The 26,685-nt window shown below is 40.6% G+C and overlaps 1 protein-coding gene and 2 long non-coding RNA genes across 5 annotated transcripts in view; 1 reads left to right on the top strand and 2 right to left on the bottom strand.

The window, feature by feature from the left end:
• FAM184B (family with sequence similarity 184 member B) overlaps nt 1–26,685 on the bottom strand; it is a 156,983-nt gene that overhangs the window by 102,958 nt on the left and 27,340 nt on the right. The gene's annotated exons all lie outside the window — the stretch shown is intronic.
• On the top strand, nt 4,908–9,179 carry LOC123385107. The gene is made up of 3 exons (XR_006597202.1): nt 4,908–5,044; nt 7,201–7,435; nt 8,942–9,179. It is a non-coding gene; the product is annotated as an uncharacterized LOC123385107 (long non-coding RNA).
• On the bottom strand, nt 22,558–25,224 carry LOC123385108. The gene is made up of 2 exons (XR_006597203.1): nt 25,161–25,224; nt 22,558–22,819 (listed from the first exon to the last, which is right to left on the bottom strand). It is a non-coding gene; the product is annotated as an uncharacterized LOC123385108 (long non-coding RNA).

Below are 26,685 nucleotides of genomic sequence, written 5' to 3'. Positions count from 1 at the left end.
TCTTCAATTTCTCTAAGAAAATGGTTTCCTCTCCTAGTAAACAGAATGGTCAAACTGAACTGATACTTCACAAAGGGAATGGATGTGAACGAGGGAGTCTAAGGTCAAATAGGCCTGAAAAGGATTTGGGCACCTCTGTTATAAAGATACTTGTTTAGCTGTCTCTACCCACAGAAGGTAGCCATTGAGTTCTTTTTCTTATGCATAAAACCTTGGATTGCGAGTAACTTGTTCTGCGAGTGTTCTGCAAGACGAGCAAACTTTTCTAATAAACTTTAACTTGATAAAGGATCAATGTCTTGCAATACTAGTAGTATGTGATGCCAAACATGGCATGATCACAACTGAGCCAATGGTTCCTGAAATTCTCTTTGATATACGTGTGCTTTGGATTACAAAAATGTTTCCAGAATGAGTTATGCTCACAAACCAAGGTTTCACTGTAATGCCAATTAATGTCCTTTCAATTGTATTTTGGGAGGTGCTGGGCCAAGAGTTCTTTAGGTTTTGACCTGTGTGAAGTAAAGTGTCAAAGGCACAGGAGAGCACATGGTAAGAGTGCTCAGGGCTTGGAGCTCTTTCCATCTGGACAGTCAGCACAGACAGGTCCTGGAGGGGACCAGGAACTGGGGGAGTAGAGTGAGAAAGTTTCTGGAGAGAGAGTGTGGGTCGAAATGTGCAGGGAGAACAAATGTTGCCTGTGGGGAGCTGGGAGAAATAAGACTCAAAAAAGGCAAAAGAAAAAAAAAAAGACTCAAAGAAGGCATCTCAGCATTCTAGCATAGTTAGCTCTAGGTGGTGGCATTACAGGGGCTTTGAACTTTTAAGCAATTTTTGCTTTTTTGCATTTTCTAATTTCTTACAAAGTATGTATTACTTTGAAAAAATAAAATGACCAAGGGAGAGAAACATTTTAAAATATTTTTTAAAATGCAAAAACTATATGAACTAATTAACCATGTAGTTTTTCTATAACCCATACTCTATTTGATTAAATGGGTAAGTTTTAAGGCGTGCCTGGATGGCTCAGTCGGTTAAGTGTCCGACTCTTGGTTTTGGCTCAGGTCATGATCTCATGGTTTCATGAGTTACAGCCCTGCGTCAGGCTCTGCGCTGGCAGCACGGAGCCTGCTTGGATTCTCTCCCTCCCTCTCTCTTTGCCCCTCCCCCACTCATGCTGTCTCTGTCTCTCTCAAAATAAATAAAATAAAAACTTAAAAAAAGGAACTTAAGCAGCTAAGTTTTAAGTTAAAAGCTGGTAACTTCCTTAATCTCTGTCATTGGCCTTTTTTCCTGTAGTGAAAAAGCAAATATAAGGATGACAATTATGAAGAGAAATGATTCTCTATTCAACTCTTCATTTTTCCTCATTGCTCCCTGTCTCATTACAGGTACTCTGGCTCCTGAAAGGATGTTGACCATGCAGGACTATGGGTGCAATGAACACCATGCTCAATCACTCTGCAGATGACACTACAAGCAGAATAAATGCAAAAGCAGCAGGTATTTAGGATACATACCCATCCATGGTGCTGCTGAACTCATCCTGCATCAAACAGAGGTACACAGAGTCCCAGAGTGCTGGAGTCAGGATGGGTGACTGTTCTCATCAGGTTTCCAAAATCTGAGATGCTCAGCAAGCCAGTTTTAAAAGGACATAACTAGATGATGATGATGGTGGTGGTGGTGGTGATGATGGTAATAGCAGGATGATCTTTATAATACAGATGATAATTATAGTAGCAACTAACACTTCCTGAGGGTTTACAAGGTGCTAGGCACTGAGGTCACAGCTTGATACACCCTCTCCCATCTGACCCTCACAATAATCCCACAGTGGGTAAATCACATTATTGCCTCAATTTTATAGATTGGCAAACTAAGGCACAGGAAGGGTTGGGAAATGTGCCTGAGGTTATGGGACTAGAGAGCAACCAAACAAACCAAGACTCTGTTCTGGCTTGCTCTAGGGCCCGTGTTCTTAACCACTGCATAAACCATTTAAACAAAACTGGAGGGCCAATTAAGTAAAAGTGAATTCTAAATCTATGATTGGTAAGGTCTTAAGTAAGAGTGAATCCTATTCCTTTTTTAAAATAATTTTTTATGTTTATTTATTTTTGAGAGAGAGAGAGAGAGAGACAGTGAAGGGGAGGAGAAGAGAGAGAGGGAGACACAGAACACGAAGCGGGTCCCAGGCTCTGAGCTGTCAGCACAGAGCCCTACTCAGGGCTTGAACCCACAATGGTGAGATCATGACCCGAGCCAAAGTCAGACACTTAACTGACTGCACCACCTACGCATCCCAAAGTGAATCTTATTCTTAATCTTTACTTAATCTTAAGTACAGCTGAATCCTATTCATTCAATGGTAGGTGCTATAAAAATGGTAAGGGGCTATATGGTAAAGGGCTATAAAAATACTCCCTGAAATATAGAGGGTTAAATAAGGTATGATTTATTTTTCTCTTTCTCAGAACAGTCCCAAGGTGAGTGCTGGTCAGAAGTGGGTGGAAGGCTCTGGTCTACAGCTCAGTTCTGCCACGGTCATCCTTCATCAATCTCAACCCGCAGCCTCTGTTATCTGGGCCCACACCCTCTGCCACATTTGTTGCCATTTCAATCAGTAAAAAAGGTAAATAGAGGAGGTCCAGGGTAAGCAGCTTTAACTTAGGTGGGGATGAAGTTGGAGGTGCATACATCACCCACTCACCTCCCATGATTCTGCTTGCACTTTCTCCCAAGGCCTCACCTAGCCAACAAGGAGACTGGGAGATGCAGTCTTTGGCTTGGCTGCCATATGTCCAGCTAAAGCATAGATGGTTCTACAACTAAAAGGAAAAAAGGTAGACAGGCTGTTTCCTCTGTGCCAGTGCCCTAGAAAATTAAAAGTTCGATCGTGCCTTTCACTGATTCTATACCAACTGTCTTATGTACAGATTAAGAAGCAAGGCTCAGAGAGTTTAAGCAATTTTGCCAGTATCCTTCATCTCATTAGGGCAGAAAAGAATCTAGAGCTAGTCCCCTGACTTTCAGTCCAATGTTCCTTTTTCCTAAATTGAGTCTTCAGATTAAATTGAAAAGGTTACCATCAAAATTCTAAGTTGTGCCAGATAAACACAATGGCCTTTAAAAGACTGACAGCCGGTTGTGACACTGCTCAAATGTTGAACAGACGTTCAAAAGAAGTCAATAAAGGCCAAAAGAAAGGTGAATATATTCACAGAATTTTAAGATTGTAAGCAAGATATCACCAAGACCATCTTCCTCATTTCATAAATAAGGCTACTATGGCCTCAGGAGTCCACTGATTTCTACATAGTCACCCAGCATATGGGGAAGAGTCACGATTGGCTTTATCTCTCGATCTTCAGTGTTACTTCCACTGAACCTCCAAGTCCCTCATGAGAAGGAGAAGGGACCTCAGAACACCATAAAGTTGGAGCCCATGTGACTGATTCCCTGGAAACCCCACTTCTACCTCCTCGGGCATTACCTCTGAAATCTGTTACTCTCTGATCTAGACAGTTACAATTCAATAATCTCCATTTATAAACTCCTTCCCTTCATTAGGAACATGCCAGTGGTGAAGGGATACAAAGATATGGAAGCCATGGTCCCTGTCCTGGGACCCTACAATTTAGCAACAAATACATAAACAATTGTTACGAAGCAGTGCAAAATGACGTAATGGCCGGATCTAGAACGGTGACTACTTTATCTATTTTCCCAGAAAACATAATACCTCATACACCATCTGTGACAGACTCTCTGGCAGAGGGGTGAGTAGGCATTTTCAGCTAAGCTGATGTTAGAATACCATCCCTCTGACCAAAGTGATTGGCAGAGGATGGGCATGTGATCCAAGCAAGGGCAAGCAGGGTCCTTCCTGAGATTTTATTCACTGAGGTGGGAGAGAATCATCCTTTCCCCTGTTGGGTCTGAGGGTAGAAGGATGTGAATTCAGAGTGACCTGTGGCCTTATTCTCCATCACATGGAAAAAGCCATGGAGAAGAATAACTGCCACACAGACCAGTGCAGAGACAGGAGTGGGAGAAAAGTTAAGGATACCTGTCTAACTGCAACCAATACCTAGGTCCTTGGACATCCATCCTCCTCTCCTCCCTCCTCATCAGAATTGACATTTTCAGTGATTGCGTGTGTGTGTGTGTGTGTTTGGTTTTATTTTGTTGCTGTTTACTTTTAATTTAAATTTTAGTTAACATACAGTGCAATATTGGCTTCAGGGTAATTCAGTGATTCATCACTTACATACAACACCCAGTGCTCATCCCAACAAGTGCCCTCCTTAGAATCCATCACCCATCTAGCCCATCTCCCATCCCCCTCCCTCCATCAATGCTCAGTTTGTTCTCTATCATTAAGAGTCTCTTGGGACACCTGGGTGGCTCAGGGGGTTAAGTGTCCAACTCTTGATTTCAGCTGAGGTCATGATCTCACAGTTTGTTGTATTGAGCCCATGTTAGATTCTGTGCTGACAATGAGGAGCCTGCGTGGGATTCTCTCTCTGCCCCTCCCCCACTCATGCTCCCTCTCTCTCTCTCTCTCTCTCTCTCTCTCAAAAATAAACACTTTTTTAAAAAAGAATCTCTTGTGGTTTATTTCCCTCTCTTCTCCCCTCCCCTTCCCATATGTTCATAAAAAAATTGGTGTGTATTAAATGACCCACCCCACAAAGATAAAACAAAATGAATATTGTATATACATATGTAACACATACGAAGATATTTATAGTTCAGGGAACATTTGGGGCATACAGAGATTTTTCACTGTAGCTGTTAAGACCCAGTTGAGTGCTGTTTACACTCTTCATTTCTTGAAATAACACATAATCCTGCTTTTGGAAGAGTCTGCTGTCAGGCTGGCCTAATTGTTTGGTCACAATAAACAGACAAGAAAGAGCGGCAGCTGCTCAGCTGGAAGCTGGCTGGGAGAGACAGATGAGAGAGTGTTTTCATGATTATACTTATTTAATATTTATAAAAGATAACTGTCATCAGGATCCAATCTCCAGGCTACCAGGTAATTTGTATCATAAAGCCTTGTGGGGGGTTGTGTTTTATATCATGTATTTCTTTTTCCATCATAGTGGTCTTCACTGTTGGCTCCACATATAAAGCAAACTACAAAACCATATGGTCCCTTGTTCTGGATTTTTGTAGCTGGAGAAAATAAAGAGCCAACTCGCGGTTTTTCTTCCTCTTTTTTTAATGGTTATTTATTTTTGAGAGAGAGAGAGAGCGAGAGAGCGCGCGTGCATGTGCACAAGCAGGGGAGGGGCAGAGAGGCGGGGGAGACACAGAATCTGAAGCGGGCTCCAGGCTCTGAGCTGTCAGCACAGAGCCCAATGCAGGGCTTGAACTCATGAACCATGAGATTATGACTTTAGGCAGAACTGGATGTTTAACTGACTGAACCACCCGGGTGCCCCTCAACTCACTATTTTTCTTACAAAATATACCTAGTACCAATTTCCTTGAAGGAAAAAGAAATTACCATTAGGAAGCGGAGTATTATCTTCCTTATGCACACATTCCCTTTTCGTTCAATTGTTTAGTGAACATTTATCAAGGGTCCACTACATGCTAGGCATGGTTCTCAGTATTGGGAATACAGTGTGCTTGAAACACACCCAAACACTGGTGTGCACAAAGCTAACCATTCTAGTGAGAGTGAGACAATATGTTAGATAAGTAAAATAAACAAATTGTTAGTGATAAACGCTAAAGAATAGCATAGAGCAAAAAAGGAATGTTTGGGGGATTGCAGTTAAAATTTTACACAGGGTGGTGATGGAAGGCTTCCCTCAAAAAGTAACATTTGAGGGAAGGTGTAGGTGAAGGGAAAGAGCAAACAGTGCAGTTTATAAGGGAAGAGCCCTCCTGGCAGAGGTGACAGGCTGTGTGTGGGCAGACAATCAGTAGGAGGCCGGTGTGGCTGGGGCAGAGTGAGTAGTGGAGAGTACTCAGCAGGTGAGAAGTGTTGGGGCCAGGTCATGGAGATCTCACAGGTGATCGAAGAAGTTGGGATTTTACCTGCTGTGAGGTGGAAGCCCTGGAGAGTTTTGAGCATGATGACACTGTGTGATGTATATTTTATAACAATTACCTCGGTGCCTGTGTTGGGACCAGTGGAAGCAGGATTGGTCAGGATTCATTTCTCTTAGGCATCTCCAGACACTGTCTGTCGCCAGCCATTCTACCTTCTTCATTCCTTCAGTGATCTTCTTCCCCAGGCCACTTCAGAACCACAAACTCTTCTGTCCCCATCAAAATGTATTTTGGGCTTCTTTAATCACACTAGTCAACAATGTATACCACTGTGGCAAATTCAAACCCAAGAAGAGCAAAATGATGAACAAAAATTTGTAGAGTCTTTATGGAGTACAGTGGGCTTATGATCTCCCACTGTTTGGTCAGGACTTCTTCAGGTATAAGTAAAACTAATCCAACTGTACTCATTTTCTAGTTTTGATACATTGCCATACATTTAGACACTTAATATAAGGTCTATATGTCAGAAGTCCAGGTATGGAGCGGCTGGGTTATTGCTCAGGGTCTCAAGGGCTAAATCAAGGTGTTGGTTGGCTGAGTTCCTGTCTGGAGGCACTGGGGAGACATCTGTTTCAGGCTAATTCAGGTTGTTGGAATAACTTAGTTACTTGTGGCTGCAGAACTGTCATCAGGGACTGCTCTCAGCTCCCAGTAGCTACCTGCAGTCCTGAATACGTGGTCCCTCCAGCTCCCTCACTGAATCTTGTCCCACTTCAGATCTCTCTGATTTCTCTCTCTAATCTCTAGACTTGACTCTAAGGGCTCATGGGATTAGGTCAGGTTTACCTGGATAATCTTCCTACTTTAAGATCAGTTTATTTGGGAACTGAATTACAACTGCAAAATCCGTTCACTGCAAAACCTAGATTAGTGATTCACTGAATACCTGAATACCAGGGGCTGAGAGCTTGGGGCCATCTTAAAATTCTGCCTAATATATCAACTAAAAGGGAACATACTGACCCATGTGTCTGGGAAAGACCTTCCAGAGAGGAAGGCACAGCTATGGGAGCCAAGCAGGGCCTTAGGGACTGGTACTAGGACTCATTGCACCCCCAACTTACTCATTCTCTCTCTCCATTCACCTCTTAACTCTGTTGACTCCTGCTCATTTTTCTTCTGCAGAGTTGCCTTCCCCATACAACAAGAAAGACAGCCATCAACCGCTCTAGTTCCTTCTCTCACAGTTCTGCTATTCCAGCAGAAAGTGGATTTCTTTCTCCTTATGTCTGAATATCAATCCAGAGAAGGATACTATATCATGTGCTATGGCTAGAATGGGAAGTGGAGCACCAAGACTGAGATGCTTTCAGAGCTGTTTGGAAAGGGATAAGAGTTCCGCCAAGGAGAGAAATGGAAGGTATGCTGGATAGGCAGACAAACAGACCAACTGTGACCCTAGTCAGCTATCAGCCTCACTCTTTCCCTCAAGGACTTCAAATCCCCTCTGCATCTCTCCCTTCTTTTCTTACTTGACTAGTTTTGCCTTCTTCACCTCTCAAGGGATTGAGATCTGGCTCCACCGCCCACAAGATTAAGTTCAAACCTACATCAGTTGGGGGTGTGGGATGGGGTTAGACAGTGAGGGGATAATGCCTTGTAGAATAATCTAGAAAAAAATCTGCACCAGAGAGTAGTTCTTGTTCTGCTACTAACTGACATTGAGCACAGTGTGGTAGCCATGGAGGTCTGCAACTCAGAACTCTCTTCTGGAGAACTTGACATCAGGAGTATAGTCATTTGGTAGCTTCCACCTTTCACATCTTTGGATTCACTGGATTCACTGTGACATTCATACAAAGACAATGATCCCTCCAATCTGCTTTGAGCCAACAACCAAGCCTGATGGTGATGCCAAGTCTGGGCTATTTCTGCCCAATACAAGATTGTTGTAATGTTCTATCTTTTCAGGAGCTCTTCATTGGCCTGGCCAAGACCATTTTTTAAGCTGTACTGCAGTCTGCAGGCTCTCCTATTCAATCCTGTCCCTTTCCCTCTCCTCTCACGGGTGTCAGGCCTGAATCAAGTGGGTGCTCCCTGACTACTCCTTTACTCTTCAGACATTTCTCCTAACAAATCTCTTGCACATCTAAATTGGTCCTGGTATCCACTTTTTGGAGGATCTAAACTGACACTCACAACAATGCTCTATTTCTGATCTATAACATGAAAGAAATTGGGCTGGATTTCTAGCATCCCTTCTAGCTCTGAAATTTCACCTATATTTGAGATTCTAGAAGATTATCCCTGTTTGATGAAAGAAGAGAAACAGGGCTAAGCAACTAGATCTCGGACCCACGCTACTTAGGGCCTCTGATGGTTGCTATGTTTGATTTTTGTCACTATAAAGAACCTTCTTGTTGCTAATACCTTATCAGGAAAGGTAAATAATTCTGGGCAATGTTTCAAATGGCTACAAAGTGTTTAGAGACTGTCTGAAAACTCTACACATGGCTTGAACCATCACTTTGCCTGAGCTAATCATTCTTACACTTCAATGCACAGAAGAAGCACTTTTAAAAAGGCAGATTCAGGGGCGCCTGGGTGGCTAGGTCGGTTGGGCGTCTGACTTCGGCTCAGGTCACAATCTCGCGGTCCATGAGTTAGAGCCCTGCGTCAGGCTCTGGGCTGATGGCTCGGAGCCTGGAGCCTGCTTCCGATTCTGTGTCTCCCTCTCTCTCTGCCCCTCCCCCATTCATGCTCTGTCTCTCTCTGTCTCAAAAATAAATAAAAACGTTAAAAAAAAAAGGCTCATGAACCCAACCCACAGAAAGCTTCACTCAAGAGGAGGGTGGTGGCTCCTGGGAAACTGCCCCCTGCCCCACTTTTTAACAATCAAGCTTTCTAGTGACTCTGATGCTGGTAGTTTGTTCCCCAGGTGGCAATGTGGTGAAGATATTTCCAGTATGTTTAGATAACAGCTGGGAGAGCTGAGGAATTCTGGAATTTCAAGAAACTTCAGCAATGGAAGAAGAGACCACAGGAGGGAGTGTGGACCCTCAGTTCTATCTCAGTTTCTGGCTTGGACTGTATTTTATTTAAAACAAAAAAATTTTAATGTTTATTTATTTGAGACAGAGAGAGAGAGAGAGAGAGAGAGAGAGAGAGAGAGAGAGAGACAGAGAGAGTGGGAGCAGGGGAGGTGCAGAGAGAGAGGCAGACACAGAATCTGAAGCAGGCTCCAGGATCTGAGCTGTCAACACAGAGCCTGACATGGGGTTTCAACTCATGAACAGGGAGATTGTGACCTGAGCCGAAGTTAGCTGCTTAACCAACTAAGCCAACCAGGTGCCCCTGGACCTTATTCTAAAGATCTGTGAGAATGTCACTTCAAAGTTTAGGGAGCATCTCTCTCATCTAGATGAAACACAGGGTCAACAAAGAGTAGAGAAAGAGTCAGATGCAGTGAATGTTATTTTTCTTCTCTGGCATAATATGTGCTAGAACTTAGAATGGTTCTCTGGATAAACAGTGGAGTACAGAATCTGAAGTTTCAGAGCTCAGTGCCTGGTAAGGAAGTAGAATGAATCCCCAAGAGCAGGCAGCAGGGTCTGAGAGGTCCATGTGCCACACAGGGAGAAGCGGTTCCCCTGCTTGGAGTGCATTTGGTAGAGACCATATGGCCTCCCCACAGGCAAAAGTCCCAGCAGGCTGTGCAGAGCAGCCATGTTTGCTGGTATTGGAACAAAGATGCCAGAGTGCAGTGAAACCTGGCACTGTCTGTGTGTTAAGATTTGCCATAATCTCTGAACCTCTGCTGCTGCACAATTGCAGAAATGTTTTCTGGGGCAAGCCAGCACCTGGCCATTGTGCAGCAAGACCTTCCCCCAGAGAGTTGGTACAGGTCCAAGCTGAGGGAGTTTCTGAAGCTTGGGGTTTCTGAGATAAAACTCTGAAGGGAGGTATCACCTGGCTAGCGGACAGCTTGGAGATGGCCAGGGTAGAGGCAAGGAGTGGACGGAGGCTGGAGACAAAGAAGGGTAAGGTGAGATCACTGGTCGGTGAGAGCATGAAGTTCCTGTGCCAGAGACTAGGGAGCTGCCTGAAGCCATTTCCACCTCTCCTGTGCACATATATGTGAGTGGATGAACACCACACTAACCCACACCAGTAAGCTAAGCAGTGCCACCTAGTGGAGAATGGAGCCATTATGTCAAACCCTGCCAAACTGCACCCTCCAAGCACATCCCCTAGAAGACCAGCACAAGTCACTCTACCTGTTTAATGTACAGACTATAGAGGGCTTCATAGTTTCAGTTCTAGGGGAAACTGAATGTAACTTCATTCGGGTTCCATTTATTGGTTTGTGTTCTTTGCTTCTGTTTTTGTTTTCTTTTTCTTCCTTTCCTGGATACACAAAGAGAACATTTATTTTTACTTTTACTTTATTTTTTAAAAATTTTTATTATATTCCATTTTCTTTATTTTATTTTATTCTATTTTATTATTTTTTAATTTTAAAATTTTTCTTTACCTCTTTTTCCTTTTCTTTCCCTTTTTTCTCTATTCTATCAAACTTCTTTCAACAAGCAGACCAAAACAGACCTAGGATCCAGCTTCCTTTATTTGATTTTTTGTTTTGTTTTTAATTTTTTTAATTTTAATTTTTTAAATTTTATTGTTTTTTCTTCTCTCAAAATGACAAAATGTAGGAATTCACTCCAAAAGAAAGAACAAGAAGAAATGACAGCTAGGGGCTTAATCAGCACAGATATAAGTTAGATATCTGAACTAGAATTTAGAACTATGAAAATAAGAATACTAGCTGGGGTTGAAAAAAACATAGAATCCCTTTCTGTGGAGATAAAAGAAATAAAACCTAGTCAGGACGAAATTAAAAATGCTATAACCAAGATGTAATCTCAAATGGATACCACAATGGCAATGATGGACAAAGGGAGCAGCAAACCAGGGATATAGAAGATAAAATTATGGAGAATAATGAAGCAGAAAAAATGAGGGAAACAAAGGCAAAAGAACAAATATGAGACTTAGAAAACTCAGTGACTTGTTAAAAATGAATAACATCTGAATCATAGGAGTCCCAGAAGATGAAGAGAAAGAAAAAAGGGCACAAGGTTTATGTGAGTAACTTATAGTAGAAAACTTTCCTAGTCTGGAGAAGGACACAGACATCAAAATCCAAGAAGCACAGAGCACTCCCATTAGATTCAACAAAAAGTGACCACCACCAAGGCATATCATAGTCAAATTCACAAAATACACAGACAAGGAAAGAATCATGAGAGCAGCAAGGGAAAAAAAAAGTCCTTAACCTATAAGGGAAGATAGATCAGGTTTGCAGTAGACCTATCCACAGAAACATGGAAGGCCAGAAAGGAGTGGCAGGGTATATTCAACATGCTGAATTGGAAAAATATGTAGCCAAGAATTCCTTATCCAGCAAGGCTATCATTCAAAATAGAAAGAGAGATAAAGAATTTCCCAAACAAAAACTAAAGGAGTTCGTGACCTCTAAACCAGCCCTGCAAGAAATTTTAAGGGGGACTCTTGGAGTGAAGAAAAGACAAAACAACAAAAAAAGACCCAAAGCAGCAAAGACTAGAAAGTACCAGAGAATATTACCAGAAAACCAACACTAATGCTCCAAGCAAAAGACATAGAGTATCAGAATTGATAAGAAAACAAGACCTATCTATATGCTACTGACAAGAGACTCATTCTAGACCTAAAGACACCTGCAGATTGAAAGTAAGGGGATGGAGGGGCACTTAGGTGGCTCAGTCGGTTAAAGCGTCTGACTTCAGCTCAGGTCATGATCTCACAGTTCATGAGTTTGACTACCACATCGGGTTCTGTGCTGATAGCTCAGAGCCTGGAGCCTGTTTCAGATTCTGTGTCTCCCTCTGTCTCTCTGCTCCTCCCCCGCTTGCACTCTGTCTCTCTCTCTCTCTCTCAAAAGTGAATAAAGATTAAAAAAAAAAGAATTGAGTGACTTAGTAATATCTTATTTAAAAAAAGGAAGTAAGGGAATGGAGAACAATCTATCATGCTAAAGGTCGTCAAAAGAAAGCTGGAGTAGCCATACTTTTGTCAGACAAACCAGATTTTAAAACAAAGACTGTAACAAGAGATGAAGAAGGGCATTATATCATAATTAAGGGGCCTATTCACCAAGATCTAACAATTGTAAATATGTATTCCCCCAATGTGGAAGCATACACATATATAAGTCAATTAATCACAAAGAAATTCATTGATAATAATACTATATATAATATTAGGGGACTTCAACACCCCACTTACAGCAATGAACAGATCATGTGAGAAGAAAATCAACAAGGACACAATGGCTTTGAATGACACACTGGACTGGATGGACTTAACATATATACTCAGAACATTTCACCCTAAAGCAGCAGAATATACATCTTCTCCAGTACGCATGGAACATTCTCCAGAATAGATCACATACTGGGTCACAAATCAACCCTCAAGAAGTTCAAAAATATCAAGATCATACCATGCATATTTCAGACCACAATGCTATGAAACTCGAAATCAACCACAAGAAAAAATTTGGAAAGACCGTGAATACTTGGAGATTAAAGAACATCCTACTGAAGAACAAATGTGTTAACCAAGAACTTAAACAGAAAATTAAAAAGTACACCGAAGTCAATGAAAATGAAAACATGATAGCCTAAAAACCTCTGGGATGCAGCAAAGGTGGCCATAAGAGGGAAGTATACAGCAATCCAGCCTTACAACTAAAAGAGCTGGAAAAAGAACATCAAATAAAGCTCAAAACCAGCAGAAGAAGGGAAATAATAAAGATTAGAGCAGAAATCAATTATATGAAAAAAAAAAAAGAACAGATCAATGAAACCAGGAGCTGGTTCTTGGAAAGAATGAACAAAACTGATAAACTCTTAGACAGACTGATAAAAAAAAAAAAAGGACCCAAAAGGACCCAAATAAATAAAATCATGAAGGAAAGAGATCACAACCAATACCACAGAAATACAAAGATCTACCAAACTACCAAAACTAAAACAGGAAGAAATAGAAAATTTGAACAGACCCATAACCAGTAAGGATATTAAATCAGTAATCAAAAATCTCCCAACAAACAAGAGTCCAGGGCTGGATGGCTTTCAAGGGGAATTCTACCAAACATTTAAAGAAAAGTTAATACTTATTCTTTTGAAACTGTTCCAAAAAATAGAAATGGAATGAAAACTTCCCAACTCATTCTATGAGGCCAGCATTACCTTGACTCCAAAACCAGACAAAGTCTCCACTAAAAAGGAGAACTACAGACCAGTTTCTGATGAACATGGATGCAAAAATTCTCAACAAGATACTAGGAAATTGGATCCAACAATACATTTAAAAAATTATTTACCACGATCAAGTGAGATTTATTCCTGGGATGCAGGGCTGGTTCAATATCTGCAGATCAATCCATGTGATATATCATATTAATAAAAGAAAGGATAACCACATGATCCTCTCAATAGATGCAGAAAAAACATTTGACAAAATACAGCATCCTTTCTTTATAAAAACCCTCAAGAAAGTAAGGATAGAAGGATCATACCTCAAGATCATAAAGACCATATAGGAAAGACCCACAGCTAATATCATCATCAATGTGGAAAAACTGACAGCTTTCCACTTAAGATCAGAAACACGGCAAGGAAGTCTACTCTCACCACTGTTATTCAGCAGTATTGGAAGTCCTAGCCTCAGCAATGAGACAACACAAAGAAACAAAAGGTATCCAAATCAGCAAGGAGGAAGTGAAACTTTCACTCTTCAGAGATGACATGATACTGTATGTAGAAAGTCCAAAAGACTGTAAAAAATTGCAGAACTGATAACATGAATTCAGCAAAGTCGCAGGATTTAAAATCAGTGTACAGAAATAGGTTGCATTTCTATACACCAATAATGAAACAGCAGAAAGAGAAATCAAGCAATCGATCCCATTTACAGTTACACCGAAAACCATAAAATACCTAGGAACAAACCTAACCAAAGATGTGAAAAATCTATGCACTGAAAACTATAGAAAGTTTATGAAAGAAATTGAAGAAGACGCCAAAAAAATGGAAAAACATTCCATGCTCATGGATTAGAAGAACATATATTGTTAAAATGTCAATACTACCCAAAGCAATCTACATATTAAATGCAATCCCTATCAAAATAACACCGGCATTCTTCACAGAGCTAGAACAAATAATCCTAACATTTGTATGGAACCCTGGATAGACAAAGCAATCTTGTAAAAGAAAACCAAAGCTGGAGGCATCACAATCCCGGACTTCAAGCTGTATTACAAAGCTGTAATCATCAAGACAGTATGGTACTGGCACAAGAACAGACACTCAGATCAATGGAACAAAATAGAGAACCCAGAAATGAACCCACAAATGTATGGCCAACTAATCTTTGACAAAGCAGGAAAGCCTATCCAATGGAATAAAAACAGTCTCTTCAGCAAACGGTGCTAGGAAAACTGGATAGCGACATGCAGAGAAATGAACCTGGACCACTTTCTTACACCATACACAAAAATAAACTCAAAATGGATGAAAGACCTAAATGTAAGACAGAAAGCCATCAAAATCCTCGAGGAAAAATCAGGCAAAAATCTCTTTGACCTTGGCCGCAGCAACTTCTTACTCAACACGTCTCCAGAGGCAAGGGAAGCAAAAGCAAAAAGGAACTATTGGGACCTCATCAAAATAAAAAGCTTCTGCACAAAGAAGGAAACAATCAGCCAAGCTAAAAGACAACCGATGGAATGGGAGAAGATATTTGCAAATGACATATCAGATAAAGGGTTATATTCAAAATCTATAAAGAACTTATCAAACTCAACACCCCAAAAACAAATAATCCAGCGAAGAAATGGGCAAAAGACATGAATAGACACTTCTCCAAAGAAGACATCCAGATGGCTCACACATGAAAAAAAGCTCAACATCACTCCTCATCAGGGAAATACAAATCAAAACCACAATGAGATACCACCTCACATCTGTCAGAATGGCTAACATTAACAATGCAGGCAACAACAGATGTTGGTGACAATGCAGAGAAAGAGGAACCCTTTTGCACTGCTGGTGGGAATGCAAGCTGGTGCAGCCACTCTGGAAAACAGTATGGAGGTTCCTAAAAAATTTTTTTAAAAAGTACCCTATGACCTAGCAATTGCATTACTAGGTATTTATCCAAAGGATACAGTAGTGCTAATTCAAAGGGGGAAATGTACCCCAATGTTTATAGCAGCACTATCAACAATAGCCAAAGTATGGCAAGAGCCCAAATGTCCAATGACTGATGAATGGATAAAGAAGATGTGGTATATATATATATATATATATATATACAATGGGATATTACTCAGTGATCAAAAAGAAATAAATCTTGCCATTTGCAACAACATGGATGAAACTAGAATGTATTTTGCTAAATAAGTCAGAGAAAGACAAATATCATATGATTTCACTCATATGTGGAATTTAAGAAACAAAACAGATTAACATAAGGGAAGGGAAGCAAAAATAATATAAAAACAGAGAGAGAGACAAACCATAAGAGACTCTTAATGATAGAGAACAAACAGAGTTTCTGGCAGGGTGTTGGGTGGGGGGGATGAGCTAAATGGGCAAGGGGCATTAAGGAGAGAACTTGTTGGGATGAGCACTGGGTGTCATATGTAAGTGATGAATCACTAAATTGTATTCCTGAAATCATTATTACACTATATGTTAACTAACTTGGATTTAAATTTAAATAGATAATTAAATAAAAATAAAAATTATAAAATAAAATAATTTAAAAAATAAAAATAACAAAATGGAATTCTTATAATCAACATAAAAAAAAAAAAGAATGGTGCTCTGTACAAACTGCTCTGTGAGGCTGCAGGATCTCTGCTCTCATTCCCTCAGTGGACATTCTGGGGCATCTCTCAGTCCCAGGAGGGAGCATCTAACTGGCTTTGGCCATCTCATCAGTCTTCCAAGGTTAATCTGGCCCAACTATCAGGGCATCCTCAAGAGGACTGTCCCTGGAAGAAATGGGAATCAAGATCCTCTGGTTCACTGAAAGTCTTCAAAGTTGATCCATAGTCACCTTGCATTTGACACAGTTTTGTTCCTTACATTTTAATCATTTGTATAATTTTAAAAAATCATTTGATTTTCATTATAAAAGTAGTACATGATCAAGGTAAAAGTAAGTCAAAAGAACCACAATTTAAAAAAAAAAAAACTGCTCTCAGAGTGCCTAGGTGGCTCAGTTGGATAAGCATCAGACTCTGGATCTCAGCTCAGGTCTTGATCTCAGGGTTGTGAATTCATGTTGGGCTCCACACACTGGGCATGGAGCCTACTTAAAAAAAAAGTCTTCTCCCAATTAAAATATCCTCAGGGGCGCCTGGGTGGCTCAGTCAGGTAAGCATCCAACTCTTGGTTTCGGCTCAGGTCATGATTTCACCGTTTCATGAGTTTGAGCCCCACATCAGGCTCTGTGCTGACATGGCGGAGCCTGCTTGGGATTCTCTCCCCCTCTCTCTGCCACCCTCACGCTGTCTCCGTCTCTCTCAAAATAAATAAACTTTAAAAATATATCCTTAAAAAAAAAGAGTACACATATTCTACAATCATAGGGGGTTAAGGACCCTCTGAAGTGCATCTATAAGCCTCTTACTGTCTATGGCGCCGTGTTCAGGAACCTTTGTAGTAAGGAAAAAGGAAGCCAGAAAAGATCATAAATCTAAAATACTGGAAACAGATCTAAAAATGGAATTGTTAGCATAACCTATATATTCTGCATTCGTTGCCTCGAACACAATAAAAAAAATCAAAAGAAGAATAAAAGTCACCTCCAAACCCACTAGGACAAAGAAATGGTTACACTAACATTCTGCTGTGTTTCCTGACAGGTTACTTTTGTACTTAACATTTTAAGGTATTTTCATAATTATGATCATGGAATATATTCAATTTCATTTCCTTACTTTTAACTTACCATTATAAGTGTCTTTTCTTCATAAACATAAGTGTTTTTTTCCCTACATAAACATCATTCTTACTGTGGACATAAAATTCCATCATATACCCCAATCCTATTTTATTGCTATATACACCTATCGTTGGAAGTTTAAATTATTTCCAATGTTTGCTTATAAATAATAGTGCTTAGAATAAAGATTTGCAATAAGGCTTTTTTCATGTTTTGGATTTTTCCCTTAGGAGAATTCTCAAAAGTGGAATTTGAAGATGAGAGGGCACGATTTTAAGAGTAATCATACATACCATCAAAATGCTTTTGACAGTGGGACCATTTCACTCTGCCACCAGTCTGCTTCACCACACCCTCACCATCATTGTGTGTTTCCTTTCCTTTAGTCTTTACAAGTTGATTGGCAAAAATTGTTGATATACTTCCCATGGTCCTGTTTTAATCCTATGACCCTTGATTCGCAGAGATGCCCATTAGACATTGCAAACCAGTATCAGAGGTATGTAAAAAATGGACTAAAACATTTTATAAATGTTCATTAAAGCAGTTTGATTCTTGCAATTCATCATGTTTTGTATTTTCATATACATGGATTTCTCAACCTTGGCACTATTGATATTTTGCACCAGATAAGTCTTTGTTGTAGGGATTGTAGGGTGTGAAGCAGCATCCTTGGCCTTGACCCACTAGATGCCAGTAGCTCTATCTCCTGTGACTCCATTGTGACAACTAAAAATGGCTCCAGACATTACCAAATGTCCCCTGGGGGAAAATAGCACCTAACTGAGAATCAAATGTCTCCTAGGAAAAAAATGGCCTCTGACCAATGGAAAAATACTAATACAAAAATACTAATGGCCTCTGAGTTCTGTTAGCTCAGGTTTCCATTCCAATATTAAACTTTTATTTCTTAGTATCTTCGACCTAATAGTGCCTGCCTAACAACCTTTCTTGGTTTCTCCCTTGCAATAGAACTCCTATTTCATTCAGCTGTTCCCCTCCCATGGACTCAGGACATGAATTAGGACTAATTACGCCTTGTCTAAGCCAGGCCCTAGAGTCCTGTTTCCCTTATCAGTGATTAGTTTTGGTTTGGGTGTAGTAGTCTGTCCTGGTCATGGGACCCAAGGAGATATCTGCTGAAGGACTTCTGGGAAATATTTCCTTACTAGCAACAAGAAGCACATAGGAGAAAATGGCCTTCACCTTCAGCAGATGGTGTCATGTCTCTGTGTGCTGCCTGGAATTGCTGAAGCCACCTTGGAACTCTGAAGGGAGAAAGCATTGACATGCAGAGGACTAAGAAGATGGAAAGCACTTAGCCTATGAGGAAATACTTGAGACACTGAATCATCTAGCCATGGAGAGGTTCTACCTCCTGGATTCCTGTTACATGACACAACACATCTCTAAACTTTTAAACTACTTGTTGTTATTGTTGTGTCTTCCACTATTTGCATCCTAACAGACTTTCTGGAACCCCAAACACAGTGTCCAAGAGAGGGGGCAAAATCGGTTCCTCTCTGGGCGGGTTCCAACATCCAAGTTGGAGCAATAGGCAGCCCATGGCCACAAGGGCCATCTCCAAGCAGAGACGTGGCTCCAGAAGGTCCACCCAGTTGAAGAAAGAGCTCAACCAAGGGGCAGGGAATCTAGACAGCTAATTCTTGTCCTAAAGAACCAGGTTAGCAGGTCTAAAAAGACAGAGGTGTGGCAGGAAGGAAGCTGCTCCTCAGGGTCCAGGAGTTCAGGGAAGCAGATGAATTTCAAGCCCACCATGGAAGGTGACAGAAGCTTTTGGTACAGAAGGATGGCTCTGTTTTCACTGTCTCAGAGTGGGCAAGACTGGAAATCTTCAGTACTAGTCGCAGTAGTTGAGAGGAGCTAGAACAGGTTGTTACTGACCAAGTGTCTAGCATGAAAAGACCTCAAAAATGTTTTAGGAACAAATACATTAGCTGCAACTAACAAGACCAAGTTCTATTTAAAAAGGTTTTAAAACATGCTCTGTATGTAACTTTTACTCAAAAAAAATTTTAAAACATGTTGAAATGAAATGTAGCATTATTTTCAAGATAGCTATAAGGCAGCCTTTCTCCCCATGGATGCTGCCAAGCAAGCCTCATTAAAGTCTCCCCTTCCGGAGGGTGGGTGATGGGTATTGAGGAGGGCACCTTTTGGGATGAGCACTGGGTGTTGTATGGAAACCAATTTGACAATAAATTTCATAAACTGAAAAATAAAAAAATAAAAAAAATAAATAAAATAAAGTCTCCCCTCCCACCACCATCACGTCTAAGTCAGAGTCTCCCAACGAGCCTGAACAGCTGTAGAAGCCCTTCATCAGAGGTTTAGCTTTGAAACAGCCAATGGGAGTCTAAGAGGCTTTGGGTTTGTCATGGATGCCACTGTGGAGGAGGTGGATACAGCTATGATACAAGGCCACGCAAGGTGGATGGAAGAGTTGCAGAACCAAAGAGGGTTGTCTCAGAGAAGATTCTCAAACACCTGGTACCCACTTAACTGTGAAAAAGATTTATGTTGGTGGCATTAAAGAAGACATTGAAGAACATCATGTAAGAGATTATTTTGAACAGTATGGGAAAATTGAAGTGGTTGCAATCATGAGTGACGAAGGCAGTGGCAAGAAGGGAGGCTTTGCTTTTAACATTTGATGACCACGACTCCATAGACAGGACTGTCCTTCAAAAATACCATACTGTGAATGGCCATAACTGTGACATAAGAAAGCCCTATCTGAGCAACAGATGGCTAATGTTTCATTCAACCAAAGACGTCCAGCAGTTCTGAAAACTTTCATGATGGTCATGGAGGTGGTTTTGGTGGGAATGACAACTTTCATCATGGAGGAAACTTCAGTGGGCCAGGTGGCTTTGGTGGCAGTCGAGGTGGGGTGATAGATATGGTGGCAGTAGGGATGGCTATAATGGATTTGTTAAAGATGAAAGCAACTTTGGAGGTGGTGGAAGCTATAATGATTTTGATGATCAATCTTCAAATTTTGGGCCCACGAGAGGAGAGAATTTTGGCGGCAGAGCTCTGGCCCCTATGTTGGTGGAGGCCAATACTTTGCCAAACCACAAAACCAAGGTGGCTATCGTAGTTCCAGCAGGAGCAGTAGCCATGGCAGTGGCAGAAGGTTTTAATTACAGTCAGGAAACAAAGCATAGCAGGAAAGGAGAGCCAGAGAAGTGACAGGGAAGCTACAGATTATAAGGTGAACTCAGCCCAGCATAGTGGTGGCAGGGCCTAGCTGCTACAAAGAAGACATGTCTTAGACAATACTCATGTGTGTGGGCAAAAAACTGTGAGGACTGTATTTGTGACTAACTGTATAATATGTCATTTTAGTTGCTGATCTGTGGAAAGTGCAAAGCATTCCAACAAAGGGTTTTAATGTAGATTTTTTTTGGTTGTTGCCTCCTTGCTGTTGACTGCTAAATAGTGTTATCAGGATGCCGAATAAATGTGTCTTTTTAAAAATGTGTTGTGTAAAGTTAGTCTACTTTGAAGCCATCTTGGTAAACTAACCCAACAGTGTGAAGTTAGAATTCCTTCACGGTGATGCCAGGTTTGATTCAAAATTTCTCTGCAACCTGCTTGGGCACAGAAGCCATGATCTCCACAAACTTTGGTGTAACTGGACTGACAGTTAATGTGTTGTGACCTGTAGTTCACTGTTAAAAGGGCCATCCAAGCAAAGTCCTGGAGTTTATTTGGTTATTTATATGATTGTTGACACATCCTGGGCAATATATCTAAATTGAATTATGGTATCAGCTAAAATTAGATGGGACTAAAGCTTGTGTATCATTCATTATCATGCATAATCAATAAACAATTTAATATTCTCTTGAAAATATATAGATAAAGCCATTTTTCCACTCACTTAAATCAGCTCTTCTGTTGTCAAAAATTTCCATAATTAAGTAATTCAGAGAAGCGGGTTATTAAATACTGGGATGGCTGTCACTCTCTGCAGGCCTTTAAAAATTGACTAAGATAAAGATATATGATTCAACAGCTTTGCTAATTATAAAATATAACCAGTTGAAAAGGATTAAATGTTGGAGGTAGTCACAGAGAGGACATTCCCGCTGCTTGACCCATGAGCTGGACCAGAGAGACTGGAAGTTCCTCACACCTTGCCCTGTCCTCAGAATGTGTTATGGCCCATTCTTTCCACACTGGGAGCCATTCTCAAGGCCATGGACTTGTTGCCACCATCTGGACTGAATATGTGACTGAATCCACTTAGGGCCTCTATATAAACTTTTAAAATTCTGGGGGTGGGTGTGAAAGTCTCCTCCTCTTGCAGCCATCCATGAGAAGCCTTATATGTAAGTTTTCCTTGCTTATTACACCTGCCATCTACCAACCTAAGGTGCTCTGCCTTTTTCTTCAGTCTCTCCCTGTCCTTTCTATACAGGGGCCTCTTTTGATTTTCACCCCGAGAATTCCAAAGGTTCCCAACATTAGGAAAGGAAATGTTCTATTTACAACAACAGCAAATACACACACACACACACACACACACACACACACACACAACACAGAGGAACAAATTTAAGAAATATGTAGAATTTATATGTAGAAAATTTTAAGCTGTGAGATGTGAAAGTAAATGAGAAGACCTACTGTGGTTTTGAAGAGGAACACTTAATATAATAGTATGTAGATTTTCACTATACTAATGTATAATTGCAATGCAATCCCTATACATACACCAACAGGATTTTTTTCTATTCACATAGAAAAATGAATAGGTGAATAATCCAGGGACTATTTTATAAATCTATGGTAGGTATTTAGTAAGATATCAAAGCTTATTATAAAGTTGTAATAATTAAATTAAATTGCTTGGTTCTAGACATGAAATACATGATTAGAAGAGAAGACAGTGGCGCCTGGGTGGCTGTTGGTTAAGTGTCTGGCTCTTGATTTCAGCTCAGGTCATGATCTCACAATTTGTGGGCTTGAACCCTGCATTGGGCTCTGCGATGACAGTGCGGATCCTGCTTCAGATTCTCTCTCTTTCCCTCTCACTCTGCTCGTCCCCTACTCGCTCACATGTGCATTTTCTCTTTCTCTCAAAATAAATTAAAGAAGTGTTAAAAAAAAAAAAGAACAGGAGAGTTCGGATTGCTAAATTCATGGTAAAGATTGTATTTCAAATCCATGTGGAATGGCTGAATTATTCAATAAATGGTATAGGGCAATTGGCCAAGCATTTGAAAAGGAATATAGTCGGATCCCCACTTCACCCTTTATATCAAAATTACAACTTACATGTAAAAAATAAAACCAGGTAAGTATTAGAGGAAGCTATAGATTAATTTATATTTATTTTATATATTATATAACCTATAATGTTAGAGAAGGATAAAGGCCTAAGGTATTATTTACCTACTATATTTTCCTTTTGCTAATTCCTTTAACAAATTATGACAAACTTAGTGGCTTACAACAACACGAATTTATTATCTCACAATTGTGGAGGTCAGAAGACCTAAAATCAAGGTGTCAGCAAGGCTGCACTCCTTCTAGAGGCTCGAGGGATGACTCTGCCTCTTCAGCTTCTAGGGGCCACCTGTATTCTTGGGCTCATGGCCTCTTCCTGCATCACTCCTATCTCTGCTTCTGTTATCACAGGTCCCACTCTGCCTGTGACCCTTCCACCTCCCACGTAGAAGGACCCCTGTGATTACACTCCGTCCACCTGGATAATCCAAGAAAACAACCCATCTCAAGCACTTTAACTTAATCACATCTGCAAAGTCCCTTCTGTCATGTAAAGGAATATATTCTCAGGTCTTAAGGATTAGGACACTGACATCTTGGTCAATGGTGGGGGGGGGGGTTATTCTGTCTACCATAGCACTACCCAATAGCTACTCCTTCCTTCTTTCCCCTTTTTTAAAAAGCTTATTTATTTTGAGAGAGAGAGAGAGAGAGAGAGAGAGCAAGCACAGGTGTGTGTGTGTGTGTGTGTGTGTGTGTGTGTGTGTGTGTATGCATCACAGAAGGAGGGGCAGAGAGAGGAGGAGAGAGAGAATCTGAGGCAGGCTCCACACTGTCAAACGTGGAGTCCAACATGGGGCTGGATCCTCATGAACCATGGTAACATGCCCTGAGCAGAAACCAAGAGTTGGATGCTGAATTGACTGAGCCACCCAGGCACCCCTCCTTCCTTCTTCATTAACAGGACATCAATTATATTCATGTAGCCACCTCTACCCCATGCAGTCTGGGTGACTCAGGAAAAGAAGACCACATGTCTGGCTGCAACAATGGGTTTTGACTGGTCCAGACATTTGATGCATAGCATTCCTCTAGTGATGGTTATTGATCCAGAATGGTCATGGGCTCTAATTCATTGGTACAATCAAGAAAGTGGGAACTAATATTCCATGGCAGATAAAGAGATTTCACTCTCACTGAATAAGAACAAGGGGTGTGTCTCTCCCGTTGTTACTAGGAGCCCTCTTATGACAAGAAGGGAGGCCAACTTCAGTATGGTGTCACCACTACAGATGTCAAAGCAGGGACAGGAAGGACCTCAGGTCCTGATGATATCGTTGAGCTGTTCGATCAGCCTATCACAAAGTCTTCCCTACTATTGGATTTTCTGTTAAAGAAAATAAGAAATTTTCTAATTCTTTAAACCATATTTGGGTAGGTTTTCTGTTAATTGCCCTAAGACCATCCTAACTGATACATAACCAGAACATAAAACCCAGAAGCCAGTAAGAAGAATATGGATATATTCCAGTAAATTTTAAATTCAATAAACTTTAAAGTTCCAATTGAGAAAATTATAAAAACGTCAAGAGACAGTAATAAATGGAAAAATGTTTTCAACAGACATGACAACCAATTACCTGACTTAACAAAAGCATGTATAAATTGTAAGAATGTGGAACTTGATAGAAGTATGGACAGGGACTTACATAGTCTAAAGAAAAATAAATGCAAGCAGCCAATAATCAAATCAATGAATGCTCAAACTCAAAATTTTTAAAGGGTAATCTAATTAAGTAGATTACTTTCTAAAACTATGATCAGAGGAAAAAGTTTCATGAGGTTGTTGGTTCAGGTTGGGGAAAGAGGCCTCTCCATGTGGATGAGAGTATACAAATCAACACAACCTTTCTGGGGGGCACCTCAGCAACATTTCCCACAATTTTCAATGAATATGCCTTTTGATCCAGCATTTCCACTGCTAGGGATTTATATTATGGGTGCCATAACATGATGTAGGTCATGAATATTTACTGCAGTACCATCTGGAATGGAAGAAAAAAACCCAACTATGATGCCCAAGGAGAACCAAATAATGAATTATGGACATTCTGCAGCCATTAAAAAGGCTAAGGTGCCTGAGTGGCATAGTCAATTAAACATCTGACTCGATCTCAGCTCAGGTTATGATCTCACAGTTCATGAGTTTGAGCCCTGCATCTGGCTCTGTTTTGATGGAGCAGAACCTAATTGGGACCGTGTCTCTCCTTCTCTCTGTCCCTTCCCCGTTTGTGCATGCTCTCTCTCAAAATAAATAAAATTTAAATAAATAAATAAATAAATAAATAAATAAATAAACAAACTTTAAATAACGAATTTTTTTTAAAAAGGCTAAGCTAGGAGCCAAGATGGCAAAACAGCATGGAAGTTTTTTGTGTGTCTCGCGTCCATGAAATACAGCCAGACCAACAATAAACCATCCTGCACACCTAGAAAACTGATTGGAGGATTAACACAACAATCTGCACAACCTGAACCATAGAATTCAGCAGGTACACGGCACAGAGAGTGAACTTGGGGATCGAGAAACCTTGGGAAGGGAGGTGCTTTTGCGGGTGGAGAGAGGACACAGACTGGGGTGGGGTGGGGAGAATACAGGAAAAGCACCCCTCCCCAAAAGCAGCTGGAGAGAAAGTGGAAAATTGGAAACAGCCGCAGGGACTAAACTAAAAAGGGAGAAAGGAGAAAGGACAGGGTTTACATTCCATTAAGACTGTAAACAAGGGGAGCGCAAAGGCTGCAACTCCGCAGCTCGATACCTGGTGGTGCTCTGGTGGGAAGGGCGAATCCCCAGGAGCAGAGTGGGGTCCGGGAGGTTCTCGGGCCACATGGGGAGAAGCGGTTCCACCGCTGGAAGGACATTTGGTAGAGACTGTTGAAGCCACCTCATCCCAGCAGACCCCAGAAAACGGCCACTTTCTCTGATGCTGAAACAAGGTCATTAAGGGTAAAGCCTGGTGCCAGACATATGTTGTGATTCTCCATAATCACTGAAACGCTGCTGCTACACTGTCTCGCAAACATTTTCTGGGACGAGCTGGCACCTGGCCGCAGTGTTGGGGCACCGGCAGCAGCAGGGTCCAGCAAGTGTTCCTGGGTGAGGCTGACATTCGGCCATTGCTCATTCGGCCATCGCTTGGTGAGACCCTCCTGCAGAGGGGTGAAGCGGGTCAAAACCGCAGTCCTTCAGAAGTGAGGGGCCGGGGAAAAGAGCCGCATCTGAGACAAAACTTGGGAGAGAGGTACTGTCTGGGGCTTGGTCACGGACAGTGAACAACAAGCAGGGAGTGGACGAAAGCTGAAGACAGAGGACGGTCCGTGATTGCCGATCTGGGAGAACAGAATTCTGATACTAGAGAAGTATCAGCTGGATGATGCCATTTTCACCGCTACCGCGCATGTGCATACACACCCACGAGCGACGCAACAATCCACCCCAGTCGGCTAGCAGCGCCATCTAGTGGAGAACAGAGCAGTTACACTGAGCCCCACCCAGCTGGGCCAACCTCACTCTTCAAGAACACAGGTCTCACTACCTACTTAGTTTATGGACTATAGAGCGCTACACAGTCTGACTTCTAGGGGAAAACAAAGTAATTTCAGTCCTATTTCAATCTGTTAGCAGGTCCATCTATTCAATTTTCTTTTTCTTTTTCACTTCTTTTCTTTTTCTACAATACAGAAAGAAAAATTCATTTTCATTTTCAATTTTTATTAAAAATATTTTTCTTTAGTTTTTTTACTATATTTTTTACTTTTCTGTAATTTTTTTCAAATTTTATTTTACTTCCATAATTTTATTTTAGTCTACTTCCGTGTATTCACTTTTTCAAATTTTCAAACGATTTCCTTCTTTTTCCTTTTTTTCATTTTTCTTTTTCTTGAATGCAGAAAGAGAAAAACTTCATTTTACTTTCAATTTCTATTAAAATATTTTTCTTTAATTTTTTTACTATATTTTTTGTTTTTATGTAAATTTTTTCAAATTCTATTTTACTTCCATCACTTTATTTTAGTCTACTACAGTGTATTCATTTTTTCAAATTTTCAAATGATTTCCTTTTTTTCCTTTTTTCTCTTTTTCATTTCTTTTCTTTTTCTTGAATACAGAAAGAAAAAATTCATTTTTATTTTTAATTTTTATTAAAAATATTTTTCTTTAATTTTTTTCTACTATAATCCTTACTTTTGTGTAAATTTTTTCAACTTCTATTTTACTCCCATCATCTCATTTTAGTCTACTTCAGTGTATTCATTTTTTCAAATTCTCAAATGATTTCCTCC

The sequence above is a fragment of the Felis catus genome, chromosome B1 (assembly GCF_018350175.1).
Source record: "Felis catus isolate Fca126 chromosome B1, F.catus_Fca126_mat1.0, whole genome shotgun sequence".
NCBI classification, from domain to species: domain Eukaryota; kingdom Metazoa; phylum Chordata; class Mammalia; order Carnivora; family Felidae; genus Felis; species Felis catus.
The sequence above is the reverse complement of the archived record's forward strand: the minus strand, read 5'-3'. Positions and strand labels throughout refer to the sequence as shown.